Source organism: Eschrichtius robustus, chromosome 3 (assembly GCF_028021215.1).
Source record: "Eschrichtius robustus isolate mEscRob2 chromosome 3, mEscRob2.pri, whole genome shotgun sequence".
In the NCBI taxonomy this organism is placed as follows: Eukaryota; Metazoa; Chordata; class Mammalia; order Artiodactyla; family Eschrichtiidae; genus Eschrichtius; species Eschrichtius robustus.
The window spans coordinates 70,087,190-70,110,122 of NC_090826.1; the positions used below are offsets into that span (position 1 = coordinate 70,087,190).

General features: G+C 33.6%; 1 non-coding gene across 1 annotated transcript; it reads right to left on the reverse strand.

Moving 5' to 3' along the window:
- Positions 1-13,516: 13,516 nt before the first annotated feature.
- Positions 13,517-13,623, reverse strand: LOC137763128 (U6 spliceosomal RNA). Its single transcript, XR_011073695.1, has one exon. It is a non-coding gene; the product is annotated as a U6 spliceosomal RNA (small nuclear RNA).
- Between the last annotated feature and the right edge of the window lie 9,310 nt (positions 13,624-22,933).

The following is a 22,933-nucleotide window of genomic DNA, read 5'->3' on the forward strand; positions in this document are numbered from 1 at the left end:
ATAATATTCCTCAGTAGCTGTAACATTAATATTTGAAGCTTAAGTTCAAATTGGACTTGCCATTTTCTTGCTAAATGAACTTGGACAAATTATTTAACCTTTCTGTGCCTCAGATTTCTCAGTTATGTATAAGGATAGTATTTACCTCCATCATTAAATTAGTTAATATATGTATAGTTAATATAGTAAGAGAACTTACTGATTTGTTTATTAAGAATTAGCTATTTTAGCACTAAATAAATACAATGTTTGACAGATTCAAAATATGATTGTGAAGTGATTTCATGGAGTTCTAGTGAAGGTTAAAAAATACCGTCTACATAAAATGCTTAGACCAGTGTCTGACAATAAATATTAGTTATTATTGTAGTAACTGAATGTGATTAACATCATGGTATTAATTACATAATGTTTCAAACATGTAAACCAAATCTAATATTATGGTATTTGTTTTAGACCTATTTCAGAGCCTTGTATCAATCTGTCCACATGCCAAGATGAAGAAATATAAACTTAGTGTTTTGTTTTTGTTTTGTTACAAAGCTGATCAAGCTAGTTTTATTAAAAGGAATTAATCAAGTAAAATTCTAACTTGCAACCACAGAGAGCATTGCGTCATCTTAGTGAAATATACAAGGAGATAGGTGAAATTCAAGAGACAAGTTTCCTCATCAACAAATAGGGCAAGCTGAATAGGATTATTTCTAGGTGTACCCAGATTCAACACCTACTTTCCTGCTGAGTCACGTTTGATCAGCTTGTTTTCTTTTAAGAAACAACAATTACATGTCCAGGCTTTGCATGCAGGAAATGCAGTTACAATGGGTGTGTGGTAGGGCTGAGGGAACACTAGGTGACTTGTCTTGAACTGTGTTTTCACAGCAAACACCACCTAGGTTTCATACAGACTGAGTAGGACTGATGCTGATGGCTGATGGAAAGCTAAAGCCCCTCAAAATCATCTCTTGGCACTGAGTGTGTATAAGTAAGTAATTGTTTACATTACATTGTTCATGTTTATGCTTCTGAATAAAAAACAAAGGTATATAGTTTTATTTTATAATAATCTGTAAATACTAATTTGTTACTAAAATGAAAAAAATGGCAACAAAAGGTGGAAAGAAGTGATTTTCAGCCCCAAATTTAGCAATGATTTGTCAGGTGATACTGATAATTCATTTAATCCCATTCTCCACAATTTTGGGTAAAATGATAGGAATATACAAACAAATCTCTAAGGCCCATTTTACTCTACCCTTTGAGCTTAAATATACAAATATTTAAATTATACATAAATTGCACATATATGCATATATATAACATATATAGTCATATGTATATAACATCTATATGTATATATACTCACTGTTTTTAGGAATGTGTGGATAATTTTACATTTAACAAAGAAGTTAATTAAATATCACAGATTTGCTTACTATTTCTAAATGAAGATGCAATACAAGATGCATTATTATATAGGGTATAAAATAATTGATCATTCCTTTAAAGTGATTCTTTAGTACAACTGTATAATATGGTGGCCATAAATGGGATATTTTTCATTAACTATAATTTTACAGAAATGTTTCTATAAACCATAATCTTACAGATATTTTCCTATAGACAGAAGCTAAATCTTGACTTTTTCCTTTATTGGAACTATGTGGCTATCTGCCATCTGTACCTTAGCAGACCAGTGAGTATTTATTTATAAGAATATAGCTTTAGATCCCTGGACCATATGATTGAATAAAATGTGGTTCTGGCTGAAGAGTTACTGAATATCCTAAAGAAATAACCCTCTTTGCCCATAGAGCTTAAACAAGGAATGAAACACGCTATTTCCAATTGCACACTTTATTGAACCCGAAAAGCATGTAGTACCTTGAAAACAACCACTGTAAGATAATATCCTGTTTAATTAGAACCAAAGAAAAAGCTTTCCCCTTCACTGTTGTGTTCTTACAACTCACATGAGTGTGGCAGTAATATTTAACTTGTCAGTCAAGATGTCTGACAAAATAATCATAATAATGAGTCTTAGGCAGTAATGAAAAGATGTGCCTGGCATATTGGTTTGTAAAATTTGCCAGACATTAAAATTCAAAGTTACTTTATATTAGCAATAATCTATGTGTTGTTATAAACACAACAGCTTGGCCATTTCTAGTTGTAATTACCAGTGATAAACTTGTCCAAATATAAAGCTATGCAAGCTAAGCAATGCAATAAAAAATGTTTAGGAATATTTTTAGAAAACATTAAAGAAAAACTTTATGTTCAAAAATCCCCTTAAAAACAGATAAAATTTTCTGCCTATCAGAACATTTTATATATATGTATAAAATACTTATATGTATATACACATAAAATACATACAATAAATAAATATCATGTATATGTACATATATATCCATACAATACTTTCCTTGCCCATAATTTAAAAAAACGTGCAAAAATGACAGTTTGATGAAAGAATAAATGAGTTTTAGACTCTATTGATATAAAGGTATTGTTTAGGTCATTTTCTAGCCTGGGTATTTCAAAAATATTTGTGTATTTCTCATGACACTTTAAATATGCCTTATCAGCTGTATGTGAATTGTAAACTTCAGAATCATTTCTTCATAGTTAGTTAGAGCTATAGCTAGTTCAGTTCTTATGTACTGCTATATGAAAACCCTTCCGTGAATTATGGGCATCTGAATTAAAGACTCATTGATTTGGCACAAGCTGTGGGCCAGGCACTGCAACTATATTAGTGAACAAGATAGGCACATTCTTGGATGTGACACTTGGAGCTCAGAGATGAGACCTAACCTGTTCTACTCACCTTTAGCAATTCTGTCCAAACATCTCCTTAAGGAAGCCCTATAGGTCACACAAGACGAGGTCAGTGACTCTGTTATACATATTAGCAGTTTATACTCTCTCCTCTCAAACACACACATATATATTTCCATATATATGTATATATAACTGTATATATAATTGTAATTAAATCATTGGGTTATTAGTTGTTTAATGTCTGTTTTCCAGCTAGAGTATAAGATCTTTAAGGACAGAAATTTTATCTTCCTATATGTGCTATATTCTCAGTGCCTAGAAATTGATTTGCATAAAAGTTAATAACCAAGATTCCACTTGATTCTACCAACAATATCATATTAGTTGTGTTAAACTGGCTAATATAACCATACCGGCTTTCTTGGTTGATAGTTTTTTTTTTAGCCCCTTAAATACATCATCTCACTTCCTTCTGGCTCCCATGGTTTCCCCATGAAAAAGCAGCCGTTAGTCTTTCTCCTTTGAATATTAATTGAGGTATTACCTGAGCTGTTAATTGAGGATAGCTTTTATGTAATGAGTCACTTCTCTCTTGAAGCTTTCTGTATAGTCCTTTAGTCTTTCCACAGTTTGATTGTGATGTATATAGGTGTGGATCTCTGCCCTAATCAGCCCAGGGCCAGCCACTGGAAAACTAGACACAATCCCTAGCCAATCCTGAGGCTGCTCACCCTGCCTTGCCCATTCCTTCCCACAGAAACCACAAGAAAGGTTCTTGCCCACTTTTCTGCTCATTCTCTTTGTCTCTGGATTTACCCTGATGCTTCCCCCTGTGGTCCTGCATGGCATAGCATTCCTCCTCCTCTTGGAATTGATAGTAACAAACTATCTTTTCAATTGGCAATCATCTCCTAATTTGTTGGCTTTACCCTACGTGGATAATAATAAAACCTATATTTTAATACAAAGGCTACTATAGAAATGGGGAAAAGGAAGGGACTAGAGCAAGTTAGAATGCCACAACGTTCAGTATTCTTTCCAAGATTCACCTGTTTTTCTTAAACATATGCTTTTCAGACTTTTTTCAAACCCTTGATTAATTTTCAGAATCCTGAAAAAACTGGTTTCTTTTTCTTAATGAGGAAGTGAATATTTGGAGGTTCTTACTCCACTCTTCCTGCCGATGTCACTTCCTGCCTTGTTTTTGACTAAATGAATATTTTAAAATTTTCTTTTATAACCTGTATTTGATTATTTAGATCCGTCATCTACTTTTTGGGCAATTTTGAAATATTTTACGTCTGTGTTATAAACACCACAATGCATTGTTATTTTTGCTTTAAAATTAGTTATTATCTTTAAAAAAAGAGTAAAAATTATTTTTATATTTATATACATATTTACCATTTCTTCACTCATATCTGTAAATTCAAATGTTCCATGCTCTATCATTTCCTTTCAGCCTAAAGAACTTCCTTCGACTGACATCTTCTGTAGCATAGGTCTTGCAATGTAGTGTGATGACAAAGTCTCTCAAAATTTATGAAAATGTCTATTTTACCCTGATTTTTCAAGGATAATTTTGCTGTGCATAGAATTCCTTTGCTTTTTGGACCATATTGCATCTGGTAAGATGCAGCATTTCATTTCTTTTTCTGGCTGCTTTTAAGATTTTCCACTTTGTTGTTTTAGCAGTTTGTGAATGCTGAAGAATGGTTTTCTTCTTGCATCTTATATTGATGTTTTTCACTAAAATAAGGAAATTGTTATTTATTATTTCTTTAATTTTTTTTTGAATCATATTATTTTCTTTCCGAGACTAAAATTATACATATATTACATTGGTTGATATTATTTTTCATGATGCAGCTCTCATCACATTTTTTCAGTTTTCTTCTTCTGCTCTTTAGGTGGGATAATTCCTAATTTTTATTGATCACCTTTCTCCTGATCTACTGATCCTCTCTGCTAGACTGTCCAATCTGCTTTAATTCCATCTAGTTCAGTCTTCAATTTATATATTGAATTTTTCCAATTTTATAATTTCCAATCAGATTTTTTTATGGTTATCATTTCTCCACTAAGATTCTCGATCCTTTCACTCACTCTGTTAATCTTTTCTCTTAAGTTTTTGGCCATAATTATGATTGTTTCAAAGTTCTTTATTACTAATTCCAACATTTGAGTTATCTAAGGTCCTGAATTGACTGGTTTTTTTTTCCTGATTATAGATGACATTTTTCTAGTTGTTCATATATCTAGTAATCTTGATTGCATGTAGAATATTTTGAATGATACATTTTAACTGGTTTAGATTCTGTTGTGTTCTCTTAAATGGTATTGGATTGTGTTTTAGCAGGCCATTAAATTGTTGGCAGATTCTCTTAATTCTTTCAGGCTTGATTTTATTTTTGCTAAAGCAGATCTATTCTGTTTTTGTTATTTGTCCCAAGGCACGCTCGTTACACTAGAAGGTGGTTCTTACTCTAAAGTTTGGTCTTTCTGGGCATCTCAGCTGAATTCCCAAGGTGCTTAGCAAGGTTTCTTTACTCTGGCTGACTAGGAACTTCCATATCACCCAGCCATGTAATCTCCAGTTGGTCTCAGCCAGTCTCAGTAAATATGTTTCTCAGAATCGTTTACTGTGCATATGTAGTCTTGTCCTCAGCTGACAACTCATAAGGAGGCCCAACATAGACGTTTCACCCCTCCCATCCCCACAGCTCCCTGATCTCTGGTACTGTACCTGCAAATACAGATGCTTCTGAAGTCCTCAACTTTTCTCTCAGCTCAGCAAGACTGCCATGCTTGCCTTAGGTTCCATACTCTGCATGGGGTTAGAAGACTGGCCCTGTCAAAGAACCAGAGAGAACTGAGTCTGACTTCATATGTTTCCTTTCTCTCCAGGATCACAGTGCTCTGGTACCACCATCTGATAATAGTTGCCTCACATATTTTGGCCAGTTGTACAGTTGTTTAGGGTAGGAGTGAAAGTACAGTACCAGTTATTCATTATGGCCTTTTTGTTTATTTATTTATTCAGAAGTTTAAAAAATAAGAGGAAGCCATTGAAATGAATCTCTCTCTATATATATATGTATATATGTATACACACACACTAGATACCATATATAATGTTATATTATTCCATGAATATAATAGTATTAGATATATACTGTATATTAGATTATATAATTTGATTTTTATAAATTTAATAACAGTATTATATGTGTGTGTTTTACATACATACATACTAGAACTAATATATAGGCATGATTACTGTGCAATTCTAGTGTTACCTATAAATGCCTTATCATTTTGGCACTGTGCTTATTACATAAAGCAAAATGGGACAGGGGAGATATCTCCTTGCTGACATTATATGGTTATCTTCTTTTCTCATCTGATTCATTTTCAATGATCAAATTCTGTATTTCATTCCCATACATGATGTATATGGACTCACTTCAGTTTGAGCCCTAATTAATTAATTAATTAATTTGCTGCTATAAATTTATGTCTCTGTAACTATCCAAATGTGTCTTTAAAATACAACCAGCATTAATTATACTTTTATAGCTCTGTAATATTGTTTTCTGTTTGCTATGTCACATAGTCTTACACATGCTAAAGGGGTATCTCACTCCTAATTCGATATATCTGCAGCAATTGAACCATGGCAATATTTTATACATCTCTCTGGATTTGAGAAAGAAGGGAATGACTTAAATAGTATTGCTACTTAGAAAAATGTCACTGACCCCTTACCTCCAGTACTCGGAATACATTTAATCTAAACCGCAAAATGTTCACCATCCCTATGTTCCATTCCCAGCTGCTCCTGACACATTTTCCTTATAAACTGACTGTTTGGCAGACTCCCTGAAGTCTATTTTGATCCCCATTATATAAGCAGTGAGAGTAACATAAGAACATCCTCAGGCTTAGACATAGTCAATAGTTTACAAATTATTTTTCAACAAACTTTTATGGCCTATTATGGAGAAGTCATGGTTCTAGGTGCTGGAGATACAATGAGGAATAAAGTCAGGAGTCGATCTTTTGCATCTATAAGTTCTTCGCTGTTATCAAGGGTCTGGCATATAGTAAGCACTAGATCAATAATTATTGAATAATGAATGTTTAATTTTATATCAAGCCCTAAAGAATACAGTGGGATGAGAAAAAGAAACATATCTTTAAGCATCTTCACAGTCGACAGTTGTCAGAATAGTATGATAAAATGTGAAATGTCAAGATTCATAATATGCTTTGTATTCATCATTATTGATTAATTTGCAGATTTGTATTACAAACTATCAATGCCATTTGAAGAATATTATTTCATTTTGTGATGCCAATTGTCTTTTGTGAATTGATTTTGCTTTTGACATAATTCTCTGGTTATACTGGCATTATGTAAGCATAAGCCCTTTTTTTGCCAGTCAAGCTCCCTTTCTTTGCCAGGAAAGGCATGGGACCCCTCCAGGGGAAGAAATGGGAACAGCTGTCCTATCCAGTGCTAGTGTCAACTTGAGTCTTTTTAGGACAATGATACTCTGGGCAACTCATGCACCAAACCGGAAGGCTTTATTGATCTCCATATTAACAATTCTTAAGAAAAATTAATTACATACATAATGTCTTCACTTTATTTTTTCATGGTAAGCTTCATAGAAGCCAAGTGAAAATTTACAATGAAGGGGAGATTACTGTCAGAAAAATGTGTTTTATTTTCTATGCCAGACTACTAGAACTAGTTCTCCATAGCAGTTTTCTCTTCTGAAGCTGAACAGCAGCAAGGTGAGTCATTATTAGAGGCACAGCAAGTTCCTGGATGCAGCCCGTTTGATGAAAAGCTTATTCTAAGGCATTCGATTGCATGTAGAGAGGAAAAAGGATTTCCAAAGCAGAAAGATAGCTTTGAAGAGTTTACACCCCTAAAGTGATTTCAAAGCAACAAATTTTAGCTGCTTATAATTCTCTTTAGAAAGTACAATATGGCCTGCTCCAGATATACGATATTATATAAGCCATTTATTCAAATAGATGGCTACCTATAGAGACTTGAACTCCAGAGAAAATTAAAACACTTTCCTAACTATGCACAGAAATGCTTTAAAAAGCATTTACCAATTCATTAAGTTCTCTCTTTTTCTTCCTTTCCTGGCCCCAAGTGGCCAGCTCTCAGCTATACACTGATGGAAAGGCCACTTTAAAAGGAGAGGGTTATTAGGAGAACGATTTGTTTCAGTGTACAATATTGTACAAGATGACTGGAAAATTAGGGTTGCATAAGGACAAACCTTATTTGCCCCCAAACATTTAGATTATAGGACTATTTATTGTAACTACCAACAAGAAACTGATTAAAAAGGGCACAGGTGCTTTCTGAAACATAGCTACTTGTGGACAGGGTGATTTATTTACTTTCACTTTATATTTACCTTTCAGATGCTTTAATCACAGGGGTGTTTACACTTTTTCCAGGTCATGAGTTTTAATTGCCATATACACCTTAACATTAGCACATCATTTTGCACTGTTAGTTTTCTACATCACACATGACCTTCAGGCCATAGATGAATGCCTTTTGAAGCTATTGAATGCCTGAGTAAAATGGACATTTTTCTGTATATATAACTCAAGGAAATAGTTTGATTGAAGAATATTATTATCAAGACTAAAAAGAGATACAAAGACAAATATGGTGTTAATTTCCCTTATGTCATTAGTCTTTATTTCACAATTTCACTTTCTAATCTGTTGCCTCACTGCCCTCTCCTGGGAGTAGGGCTGAAAAATTAAAAGAGTGACTTGTTTGCACTCTAATGTTGAACTTTGGAGGCAAAACTTTAGGGAATCGACTTGGCAGTGAACCAATGATGAGTTATTCACTGGAATATAAAATATCATATGGAGTGGTAGAACAATACAAGCAATGACATTAACTTTTGCCTGAAACTCTATTCTAAAATTATTCAGACCAGGACAAGAAAAATGCAAAAGTATTTTGGGAGCACTGTTTATTGAAATTGCTGTGGAATGTGAGTTTGTGTGTGTGTGTGTGTGTTTTGGGTGTTTATTTCTACCAACACTAAAAACGTTGCTGAGATTCACTTAACTAACTACTGGATGTCAGTGTTGTTCCACTATTAAGAATTTGAAACAAAATATTAGGAGTACAAAATTACTTACAAAAAATAATACATTAGAAATTTACATTTATAGAAAGGATTAAATAAAGGCCCATTAAAAGAAATTTTATCCACCGTGCTTATTTTATTTAGTTTCTTTTTTTAGTTTTAGTTTTAGTTTCTTTTTAGTTTAGATTAATCCATCCTAGGTTCAAAGTATTAACAAGAATTTTAAATATTTTCTCTTTGGATATTTCAATTCGCATATTGAAAAACACTGAAACCAGCTGAGGAGAAATAAAATAATGCTTTAAATAATTACCTATCTGCTATCTATCTATCTATCTATCTAGCTATCTAGCTAGCTAGCTATCATCTGGATACAACATTTCATGGCACTGTTTTCTAATTTTTTTTTTTTTTTTTTTTTTGCAGAGAGCAGATTAAACTTCGTTTATTTAAAGAAAATATCTCAGATATGTCATGGCAACTAGCCCAAAGCAGATCTTAATACATATGTGTTTTATTTCTCACAGAAAAATACTTTGCTTTTAAATATTACTTCTTTATAGAGTTAGAAATTATTGGCATACTACACAGCAGTCTTTCTAGATCTTTTTTCATTACCTATTATCCATAAGAAAAAAAATTTTACAACACTAACAAAAGATTTTAAATACTAAGGAATAAGAGCTTATCTGTAGATTTGAGCTCTGGTAAAACAAAACCCATTATATTATCTAAGTTTTTTCACCCTTCCCAAGCCAGTTTTCTCCCCCTTGGGGTCAATATCACCAACGTTGAAAATCCATGTTCTACTATTATCATAAAATTTCTATTGCCTCATAACAATCATTTATTCATTTCTCAAGTTTTACAATTACTTTTGGATTAAGAAATGACTATAGTTAATTAAACACACCATTACTTTTGTTACTCCTATTTTCAAAGTCTAATCTGGTACAATAATTAAAAAACTAAAATGAGTTATTGATTATTACTTAATGGTTATTTTTCTGACTTCAATGGGCTATTTTCATAATAAGTTTTGGTTTAGCCACCTCAATTCACCAATTAATAAAAACAGACATATGTACAAATATAAACACATTACAAATTTTGAAAATAAAGCTTTTTCTTTGCTGAATTGTCTCCTCCACTTCCAAAACCCTTGTTTCTTTAAATTGTGTGAGTATATGGCCTAAAAGTTATACATAATATATTCTTGTCAATGAATATATTCAGAGTTGCTTTCCCTAGTACTGTAGCCTACATCTTTATTCCTATTAGCATTTATTTCTTTTTCTAACACAAACCATTTCAAGAAAGGGAAATCTAGAAATCTGTTATGTTTTCAAACAAGTTACACTTATACGATAAATAAAGTAAAAATCCTTAGGGAGATTTGATTTCTAAAGGCCAAACGTGGTTACTTGATTACTACTTATAGCTAAAATAAATAAATAAATGACTGCTACGTATACATATGGTTTAAAAGCAAATATAATTTTAAAAGATACAACTTACTGAATTTGGCATTATAGCAAATCATTTTCTATAACTGTCTTCAAGTAAAAAATATGGAAGAATTAATAGTTCTTAACACTTTTCAAATTACTAGCCAACAAAAAGTCAATTCTTATCTCGTATCATTAAAGAATTGCCAACAGTTAAAATATTGTGAACGTTTTTAAAGGGAGAAAGTATTTAAAAATAAAAGAAGCTCTTAATATTTGGGACATACCATATAAAATATATCCCCAATGAATGATTTAATAATATTCTTCATTTACGAATGACAGCTGACTTCTGAATTTATTTTATTTAGTTGCTTTTCATAAGAAATACTAGTATGATTATATAAAAACATATGCAGCTCTGAAACCCCATGAGTGGCTTAAATTGTTTATAATTTTATCCATTTGGGCATGAGAATTGAAACAGTTAACCCTTAATTATATGTAACAATCAGGTGGTGAAAACATGGGTAATTTACATGAAGACTTGATTAAAAAGCAAATAAATATTTTATGAAGTCTTCATTTTTAGTTTTGTAACAAATGTGATCTTATGAAGACATTGTTAGCAGACAATTTTCATAGATGTCTCATATTTCTGCACATCTTTTGAGAAAGGGCCTGAACCACCTTTTTCTGGACTATCTTATCAAAGACGTTTGTAGAGCAAACAGCCTTGAAAGATATAGTCCCTCTTTTCCCCTCCTTCCCCCCCCACCCACATTCTAAGCAAATGGGGGGATTAGTGTACCATCCAATATAACAAAGGAAATGTCTGCTTCTGGAGCAAAGGTCAGGCAGGTTTACTGCCCATTATAAAAGACCGGATTCCTAAACTAAAAACACACCTCTATGAGAATAGATGTCACTCCCTCTTTACCTCACCCTATGGGAACTAGATTTCAGAGATCTGGAACACTTGGTGAAACACTGCTACTGCTATTGCTGTGAGTAATAAAGGAGTTTTGATGTTGTCAGCATTCAAAGAATAATCTCTCCTTTTCCCCTCCCCCTCTTTATCCCCTTCTTTCACATACATATAACATGAATATTAAGTTGACCCATAACCAAGTCTCTTAGAGGAAAAATACAGTTTTACTCTCTCTGCCTTGTTCTTGCCTGGGCCATCTGTGTAGTTCAAGTCAACATCACAGGTTAGAGGAGACCCTTAGGGAGAAATGACTTTCAGATTTCAGAATCGTTGATATTTTAGAAGGGGCATTCACTGCATATAATAAGGCGTTTGGGCCATTACCCCTCACAAGGTAGTATAGTGCAAATAATGTGAGGGTTTGGCCAGGGACCCTTAATTTAACACACTACCATTTCTTCACAAAGCATGACTATTCAAACTGTTACAAAAAATTCAACTGAGTAATTTTTAAAGGTCTACTGGCTTTACTCAATGATTCATGAATCGGGCAGCATTTAACCCAGCAGATAGAAAGGAGCTCTGAGGCACTGTTCAAAATGAAAGGCTTTTATAGGCAGAAGAAAGCAGGAACAAGGAAGTTATACTAGGCCAAAAAACAGGTTGGTTATTGCAAAGTTACTTTTCTTTACAGGATGTCAGAGGTCTATCAGGCACATTACCTAACTCGTGTTGATCAGGCAATTCCTGATTGACTAGTTTAAGATTCTATTTCTGGGAGAGCTGCAATTGTAATTAAGTCTCAGTTTGGTGACATAAGGCTTACAAAACTGGCTACTTTTTGGGTCCTTGGCTTTGTTTTTAACAATACTAAGAAACACTTGCAAAACAGTTCCAGTCATGTTTTAACAGCCAATGAGTTTTCCACAAATTTTGGAAAATGTTTGTGGTACTAAGAGCTTTTTGGTTTAGGAACTGTTGAGGACTGTGGTTCTAGAGCTGTGGGTTAAAGGGAAGAGAGGTTGAAATAGACATAAGTCTGCTTATATCTGAAGTTTAGCCTGGTGGTCAAATCCAACTGCCTGGAGTCACCAGTCCACTTTAGCAATACATTGTTATTTAATGTTCTTCCCTTTAAATCTTTCATATGGAGATGGATGGCAAGGATCTAAAAGGGATTTCTGTTTTTCTACTTTCACTGAACAAAATATCAGTACACAGGTTCTCTCAAAATTAGTCTTTTTTTTTCCCATTTAGTGAGAGAAATAGGAAGAGAATCTAAATTTCCTAACTTCTAGTATGAATTTTCTTCTATTCCTTCAAGGAATAGACAATGGCCCTTGCCCTTCCAAGGGAGAGAAATAAGAAAGGGCATTAATATTAGGTGTTTTTTTGAATCCTGTCCTTGATCATGACCATTCAGATGACAATCCTTCCTGTTTTTGCAGGAGCAAAGAGACAAGAGTAAGGAAAAGTCTCAAGATCTTTCCTGCTTTGGATGCCAACATTAACTTAATATGTAGTTAAGTAACTGAGGCCCAGGGAGGCTAGATTTCCCAATCTGTGAAGTGGGAGAATTCTCCAAAAAGGATTCTTGTGAAAATGTGATGACACGTGCAAAAACAATTTGGAAAGCATAAAGAATTATGTAAAGGAAAATGATTATTTTGACGAAAAAAATGGTTGTTTAAGCAAATATGTGCTTTTTAAGCTAGCTGATACTATTAAGAGAACTGGGTTTGGGAGACATCTTTCCGTTCCTTGAATTACAAGTCCCTCAAGGCAATGGGTCAAGCCATGCTCATTTATGACTTTACTAGAGCTCCTAAAATAATGATTTTCTTTTATAAATCACTCAACAAATTGATGTAGACAGAATTATCATTTTGAATATTAGGAAAGTAATGTGCTTTAAAAGAAATGTAGCATAGCAAAATGTTAGAAGAGCACTCTGTTTGTTAAATTATGTAGAAGAGATAGTTTAAAGAAGTTGAAGTTATTTTAATTCAGAGAAGATAAGGGTAAAAACTAAGTAGATGGATGTATATAAGTAGAACAAAGTAAATGCAATTAAATACACTAAACTAAATAAAAGATTATTCCTTTTGAAATTATTACTTTCTACAGATTGTTATGATTTTTATTTAATTTGATATCCTGGTTAGAATTAGAGCAGTGAGAATTATGCTTTACAATTACCATGTAAAAATATAGAACGCTTCATAAATTTGCACATTATTTTTGTGCAGGGACCATGCTAATCTTCTCTGTATTGTTCTAATTCTAGCTTATGTGCTGCTGAAGTGAGCACTAAAGTATATCATAATGACTAAATCTAAACAACTATATCAATGGCTTAAACAATTAGAGAAAACTGGTCTAAAATGGACCTGAAGTGTTGATGTAATAAGACATTAGGTACAGTGGTCATATGTGGGCATTACATCTCTAGCAGGACACTAGACGGGAGTTAATATTTTTTGTCTTCATAGTAAGAAAGAACTATGGAAAAATTCACCTAATCTTTGAAGGAAATTTTAACAGACCTATATTTAATAAGTCAATATAAGAATAGATATTCAACAGTGAATCCATTGAAAACTAAAGAAATATATTTACCCTGGAGATTACCAAAGAAGAATAATAGTTTTAAATGTTGACTAAGTGTTAGGCAAAGTACTAAATGCTTGTATGTATTATCATCATAACAAAACTATAGTTGGGGCTTTTAAAATATTAATTTTATTGATAAATAATAAAACTCAGAGAAGTTCAGAAATTTATCCAGAGTCATACAATTAATAACTGATGATGTGGGGATTCAAAAATATGCCTTGCTAGTTTTTAAGCCTATACAATTATCACATAATATAATTCTGGGGTTGATTCTACTTACTGTGATCAATCTTTAATGAGGTAGTCTTTAACTGTGATCCAGGCTTGTGATCTCAAGTCAACCTGTCTAGTTTGAATCCTTGGTCTGCAGCTACTTAATGTGTGATCTTGAGCTAATTGCTAACATTCTTAAGGTTCACACTTCTCATCCATAAAACAGAAAAACTAATAATACTTTCTTATTGGGTCATTTGTGTACTACACTGTAAACCAAGGAAGAAAGAGGCAGCAGATAGAAAGAGGGTTGTTTTAAGCATTAATTGCAATGATAGATTTGGTTAAAAATTTAAAAACCAAAAAACACAATAAAACACACCACTTACCATAGTATCTGGTAATAAATAAAGTTTACTTTTATTAGAAATGCTATCAACTGCTACAGTGTTCCAAATTCTTATGACATTATTAAGGAAGAGAATATGGAGAAGAAAGTCAAGCGAGCCAGAGTAAAAATCCAGAGACACCTATATTGAGCAAAACAGAGGAGAAAAAGAGCCAGAGAATCAACAGTTAGATAGGGATCCGGAGGGTTTGGATAAAACCGTGTCAAGGAAGTTGAAGGAAGCCAAGCAGGTGTCAGCAGTGATACATACTTCAGTGGGTTTGAGGAAGAGACAATGTGAAAAGTGACATTGGGGTAAGTGGGGCGTAAATGTATTTGTGTGAGGTTGACTTGTCGAATATGTGAAAATTTACAGAGTGTATCCGAAGAGTTCTTAACCATTTTGTGTGTTAAGTCTGTTCTCCTGTGATTTAATCTAAATATTTCCATAAGAATGGCAGAATGCTAATAGATAGTATGCAAGAATATCTGACAGCACTGGCTCATAATCATGTTGGCAACTTGATTAAAATAAAATTATGGCTCATTTAAGTGAGAGTTAAAAAAACAAAATCTTTGTTGGCATTTGTTAATGTCTATGACATTACCACCACCTTCCTCTTGAAGTTCTCCAACTCCTTTGAATTTTTTTAGATCCTGATATTTCTCATCTTCTTTACTCTTCAGGAGTTTTGCATTGACCATTCCTTCTGTTTGGATTTTTTTTTTCCTACAAACTACTCATTCTTTCAATCTTTAAAACAACTGAAAAGTCACTTTCTTTTTAAAAAAATACAAGAAACAAAAGAACAACAACAACAAAACCACACTTTATAATACAACCTTCCAGACTAGGTCTTACTCCCCTGATACACATTCATCGCTCCCTACATACTGGTTTTTTGCATGGTCAAATCGTAATTAAAAGTAAAACTCTATTTTTTTCTAGAGAAAAAAGATATTTTTTTTTCAGTCTTCATCCTGACTAGAAATAAAGGTCCACAAGTAGAGGAACAATGCCTATCTATTCTTCGATGACCCTCCAGTTCTTTACATATGTTACTATCTGTGGAGAAACAAAAAAAGACATTCCCCTGGACTGAGGGTCTTTTCATCATATTTGCATCTCAAAGATATAACATAGGGTCTAGCACATAAATTGTTGAATATATCCATAAATGATGTCTCACTTTCCACATCTTTAACATTCCACGTTTGCATAGAGTAGCACTGGATAGGTAGCTGGTACTCTGCTAGATACTGTACGTCATATGCTCCAGGTGTTCATCAGCCAACTGAGCAAAACATAAAACCACACGTGGAACAAAACAAATGTTCAAAATAAAAATAAATGTAAAGAAAATAAATTATATTTCAGCGCTTGTGAAGTTAAAACCTGCTACTTATTTTGTCTTTGAGCATGATACATTTTTCCAAAGAAGGTATTAAAATCTCTCTATAGGTGAATTGCTAAGGTATAGAAACTCGCTGCTTGTGAATCTCTTAGCCTGGAGTCAGGTCAGGAATACCACCTGTGAAATATTGTAAAGTATCTACAATTTGACAAGCCAGGCAAGGATTTACTTGTTGCAGTGTTCTAAATCTTTTGTTCTTAGTTTCATCCCTCAAAATGTTCAAAGGTAGCTAAACAGCATGCCAGATCAGGCATAAGGAGTTTCGCAGTTGCAGAGTAGATATATTTGTTCACTTTGTGGGTGCATTATTTACAGCATTGTTGTTCTGGTCGTCAATTTGAATTTCATTGTTCTCGCTCTTATTTATGAATGTCATTTGCTCCCCTTGTAGTCATACCTACCTCTTCCTCTATCACTTCCAACATCCGCAGGTGAACACAATACACAGAGAAGGAAACACACTGGCTGTGTCTACACAGAGACAGTGAATCAGTGGAGTCAGCTCTAGGACTATAATAAGCAATGGATCTTAGATGCCGAGGGAACCCCAGGAGCAAGAGTATGTGCTAGAAGGGCAGAGTAAGGAAAATATTTAAGGACAGGGTCTATCGAGGGACAAATAGAAAAGTCAATGATCTTAAAAAATCTACCATTCTGCAAATTAATTCTAACAATCTGTATTCTTATCTTTTCTAGAAGCGTTGCATTAATATGTGAATAAAAGGATAAGAATTCACCATCATCTACACTAAAATTCTTTTTGATGTTATAAGGAAAGTAAGTCATGGTATTTCTATTACTCTAATTTCAGATTAACATTTTCTAAATAAAGCAGCAAAATCACTAGAACTTCATCTGAGTCCACTAACACTTCTCTCTCCCAATGTTCAAAATGTTTCCAGGCATTTGGTGAACCTGCAGTTCCTATAAGGAAAGAATTCTTACCTCATTAATAAAATGTAGCTTTACTGAAAGCTGTTTATTGCCTTGCTAAATTGCCACCAGCTACTGCCCTTTTGGCCTCATAGTGTCAGCTTTTCTTTTTCACACATGTGCATTTGATTGTTTTCACTGAAAGAGGTCTTCAGCAGTATTCAATATCTTTACCTGTTAGCAACACTAGTCTTTACTCTGGCCTGGTGCTTACAATGGAAAGAACTTACAGCACTCTAAGCGTCAGGCCCTGTGCCCAAACTAGACTGCATTTATATTGTAAAGAGTAAAATAATGGGGGTTTTTCAAAGGGGAAATGAAATGTGTGGTTACATAATGGGGTTTGAAAGAATAAAGATTAGGGGCAGTAAGATATAAGAAAAAGAAATGTGAGGTTATATAATAATCAAAAGGTGAAAAATGATTAAGCTGCCAATGCCAGCTTGCCTTTTTTTGAAAACCTACTTTGTTTTCCACGATTTTATGTCATCTGAGTCAGCTCCAAAGGAGTTTTCTAAGTTTAGACCTAAACTCAACATACCTATCCTCTAGCAACACCAACATAACTAGATAAGCAAGTGACAAATAGTTATCAAACTCAATGTGAACAGCACTTGGCGTTTAGAAAATAAAAGCTCTAAATGTTACCTTCTAGGAGCTTAAAATCTATCTGCAAGAAAAAATAAAGGAGAAGGAGAAAATGAGGAAGAGGAAAAAAAATGCATGAACTGTTCAATGATTAACAAGAAAAGGAAATGTAAGTGCAAAATCCAATTCATTGACTTAAATGTTGGTGTTATCTCAGGTTTAGTTTTGCCTCCTTGGCTTCTAATTACAAAGCGTTGTTAGGTGGCAACACACAAAATCACATACAGTTTCAACAACTACCTATACCCCTTTAGCTTGATGATAACCATATCTATATACGTAGCCTGACTCTCACTCCTAAACTCTCCACGTGTACATCTTACTTCCTATGTAAGCTCTCCATTTGGATGGATCCTAACCACATGAAAATCAGCATATTCAAAACCAAATTTGTCATTCCTCACAAACATTCTTAATATTCTTTTTTCTCTTACTACATTCTCTCTCTCTCTTTTTTTTTTTTTTAAGTGAATAACAAGAGTCATTCAAACTGGGAATTATTCCATACTGTCCCACTCCATTCCATACAGTTGTTTTCCTTTTTATTCCATATTTTTCAATTTATTTTAGTTCAACTCAATGAATATTTATTTTATGGCCACACTATGCCAGACAAAGCTGGAAAGGATATGGTAGAACTTATGGTCAAGACATATGGTTTACAAGAAATTAAAAATATAAGGAGAGTTAGGAAACAGGAAGTAAAGAGTTGTAAAAGTATATGTAGCAAAGATATTTGGTGTAGACTTGGTGGTCTCTATAATTGTTTCTACATACTAACTCTCACTTAATGGCATGCATCTCATTCTCCCAAAAAATAGAAGCAAAACCAGGGCTTCTATAATCACATCCACTCCTTACCATCACCTGTGCATATAACCCCCACCTTCATCTTGCTGCTTTGTATGAACCACTCATTCCTGTATCTAAGGCCAGATCATATACCTGTATAGGAAGCTCCATTTCTGAAACCTATTCAAAGAATCTCTCTGGCAATTCTTCCATGTCTTTTGCATCATCATCATCTTTCTTACTACTGGATCATTTTCATCAAACGATTTTCACAAGCAGCCACAAAAGTGTGACTCAGAGATTATTTGCAGGGCAGTGGTCATAGACGTGCTTGGAAAGAGGTGCTAGACATTTGTCTGCAAAAGTGCCAGTGTTGTCTCTAGGGATTACTGTTTCTCTATTGGATTCTGTGCAGGCTTCTGGATGCTAAGAAGTAGAGGGAGATTAATCAACAGAAACTTCGGTGGGCTGGAAAATAGGATGACCCTCTCAATGGTGCTTAAGTGTAGTCTACCAGGGTCACAGGGCCATGCATGTCAGAAGGGTAGGAGCTTCAGAATCCCTGGGGGATCAATTGATAGTGCTTGGGAATTGGTACCTTTGGAGGATTGAAAGGCTCTAGCGTCAACTAAGCAAAATAAATGCAGGAGGCAGAGGAGGAGAACACCTGCTGTGCCAAACATAGATGGTCTGGGAGTCTTGGAGTGAAGAACTGGGTTAATCAGTTCACAGGGGGATATTTGGAAGCTCAGGGCAGCGGATAAAATATGTATCTCAATATTTTGACAAACAGAACGACTTTTCCAGTGCATAATGAGTGTGTATCAGTACTGCCTATTTATCTATTATTCCGTGGATTTACTTATTCATATTTGCTTACATCTGCCTTCTCCCACAATAGAAGGCAGCTTCCATAAGCTTTGGTAAATGCTATACCCTCCAATACCTTAAAGTGTGTCTGATACATAGTTTGTTCTTAATATATATATTTGTTGAAGGAATGAACTGGTGAATGCCTTCTTGAGGAATGTCACTTACGACTTGAAAATGAAGAAACTTTAGCCAGGAAAAATAAACAGGGGGTGAGTGACTATTGCTGGAAGTGAGAATACTGTATGTGAAATTTCAGAAGCAGAAAAAGCATGATGCATTCAGAACCTGAAAGAAACTCATATGTCTGGAGTTAAATAACAAAGGTGAGAGGCTGGTGGTTAGCATATCATGGGAACGTTGTAAACCATGTAAAAGATATTGGATTTTATTATATAGTTAAGTGGAAAACATAAAAGGATTGTTATCAGGAAATGGCATTATCAAATCTCTGCCTCAAACATTCTTTTTTTTTTTCTTTTTTTTATTTATTCAGTTTTATTTTTTTTTTTAACATCTTTATTGAGGTATAATTGCTTTACAATGGTGTGTTAGTTTCTGCTTTATAACAAAGTGAATCAGTTATACATATACATATGTTCCCATATCTCTTCCCTCTTGCATCTCCCTCCCTCCCACCCTCCCTATCCCACCCCTCTAGGTACCTCAAACATTCTTTGTGTGAGAAGCAGTATGAAGAATGGACTGAAGTGGTGCAAAAATGAGTGAAAGATGAGAAAAAAACCAGATCATGATTTCTTGTCTATTGTGGTAGCAATGAAGGTGGAGAGAATCAAATAGTTTTGACAGTTATTTAGGAAATAAACAAGAGGACATAATTAATGATTGGGTGTGAATGTGGATGTGAAGAAGTGATGAAGTAAATATTTGAGCAACTGCATGGAAGGTGTTGTTATTAACTGACATAAAAGACTGGATATTGGACATCCATGAGCAGGAAATTTGATGAAGTTATGGACATTTTGAGGCTGAGATTCCTTTTGGACAGTAAATCAGTGAAGTATGCAATTTGATAGTCAGATGCAAAACTCAAGAGAGAACGGGGCTGGAAGTTTATATTTGAGAGTCACCAGCATATAGGAGATAAAGTTCTAAGAATGATTAAAATTCCTTAAGGATAGTCTAGAGAATGAGAAGATAAGGAAGCTTAGGCAGAGCTCTAAAGGATTTTTAATTTTTTTTAAATTTAAGACTTATTTTGATTATTTTATAATGATGACAATTTAGTATTGACATAATGATGGACAAATAGATCAATGGAACAGAAGATAAAGTCTAAACATGAGATATATAGTCAATTGATTTTTTTACAATTTAAATATTATATGTCTAATAGTGTGTGTGTATCTGTGTGTGAGGGGGAGGCATGTGTATACATGTGTTTGTATTTATTCTGCTTAGTGAGTTTGAATCTGTGGTTTGGTGTTTGTCATTAATTTGGGAAAACTTTTAGCTGTTGTTTGTTTTTTCCAGCTTTACTGAGGTATGATTGACAAATAAAAATTGTATATATTTAGGTTTTACAATGTGATATTTTTCTTTAAGATGAACAGTGTCATGATTTAACATACATATACACTGAAATGATTGCTATGTCAAGTTAATTATTACATCCATCACTTCACATAGTTACCTTTTGTGTGTGTCTGTGTGTGTGTGGTGAGAACACTTAAGATCTACTCTTTCAGGAAATTTCAAGTATACAATACAGTATTATTAACTATAAACACCATGCTATACTTAGATCTCTAGGATTTATTCATCTTATAACTGAAAGTTTATATCCTTTGACTAACATCTCCCCATTTCCCCCACCACTGGCACCCACCATTCCACTCTCTGCTTCTATGAGTTTGACTTTTTTAGATTCTATATATAAGTAAGATCATACAGTATTTATCCTTCTGTGTGGCTTATTTTACTTAGCATAATGTACTCCAGGTTCATCCATGTTGTTTCAGATGATAAGATTTCCTTCTTGTTTACAGTTGAGTAATATTCCTATCTATCTATCTATATATATCACATTTTCTTTATCCATTTATCCAGCGATGGATATTTAGTTTGTTTCCATGTCTTGACTATTGTGAAAAATGCTGCAATGTATGGAGGTTAAAATAGAACTGCTATATGATCCAGCAGTTCCACTGTGGGGTATTTATCAGAAGAAAATAAAAACATTAACTTGAAAAGATATATGCACCCCATGTTCATTAAAACATTATTTACAATAACGAAGATATGGAAACGATCTAACTGTCCATCAATAGAAAAATGGAAAAAGAAACTTGTGCATATACATACATACATATATATATACACACATATATATGTATATAACGGGATATTAATCAGCTGTAAAAAAGAATGAAATCTTGCCATTTGCAACAACATGAATGGGCCTTGAGTACATTATGCTAACTGAAATAAGAACAAGCTCTTAGATATAGAGAATTGATTGGTGGTTGGCAGATGTGAGTGAGAGAAATGGGTGAACTTTTTTTTTAGTTTAAATAAATTGAAAAAAAAATTTAAATGGACAAGGGACCTGAATAAATACTTCTTTGAAGAAGACATACCAATGGCCAACAAGTACATGAAAAGGGGCTCAATATCACTAATCATCAGAAAAATGCAATCAAAACCATGGTGAGATATCATATCACATCTCTTAGGCTGGCTATGATCAGAAAGATAAGAAATAACAAGTGTGGAGAAAAGGGAACCCTTGTACACTATTGGTGGGAATATAGATTGGGCCAGTCATGAGAGGAAACAGTATGGAGCTTCCTGGAAAATTAAAAATAGAATTACTCTATGATCCAGTAATTCCACTCTGGATATATATCAAAGGAAATGTAATTACTATCTCAAAGAGATATCTGTACCTCCAAAAAAGGATAATATTTAAGAGTTGGATAGACACAAGTACATAGGTGAATACAGTTTATGAAATAACATCTTAAAGAAGTTGAGTAAAGATAGAGTCTATTGATAAATGGAGTTGGGACAACTGGGTAGCCATATGGCAGAAGAAAAAATCTGGTACTACAGATCACGCCAAACACCAGGTAGAACTCAAATACATCAAAGATCTAAATGTGAAAAAAAAAAAAAAAAAAGAAAAGAATTCATACAAGTACAAACAACACTGTTTATCTGAATCTAACACATGCTAGTCAACATGCTGATGGCAAATTTTCAGATAGAGGGAGCCTATATTCCATTATATTAAATGGAAATACTAATAATACAATTGGCCCATCCAAAACCTCCAGCTAATTTTCCCAGATGTCAATAAACACTCTAAAACAGCAATAGAACAATCTTCCATGGGCTTTTGCATAACATAAAGCATTTAAAACATCAATTACCTAATAATTTAACACTTAATGAACTTATTATTTGGTATGTTTGTGTTCTGCATGCAGTGATTCCTGTGGTATTCAATACAAATTTTGCTTTATTTCTATACTGCAATGAACATAATCTGTTATATAAATAATCTCCATTAAATACTTTGTTTCAAACATAAAAAAAAACTAAAAAACACTTGGCAAAATAAACAAAAATGACAATTTCAAAAACATGGCATTTACCACTTGAAGAAATGTTCCAGGGAGATTTCATGGAAGAAAGACATAGAATCTACAGGCACCGTTACAGTGGTGGTGGGTAAAGGTTAGTGAGAGTTAGAACACATAAACATTTTTGGCAGAAGGTGT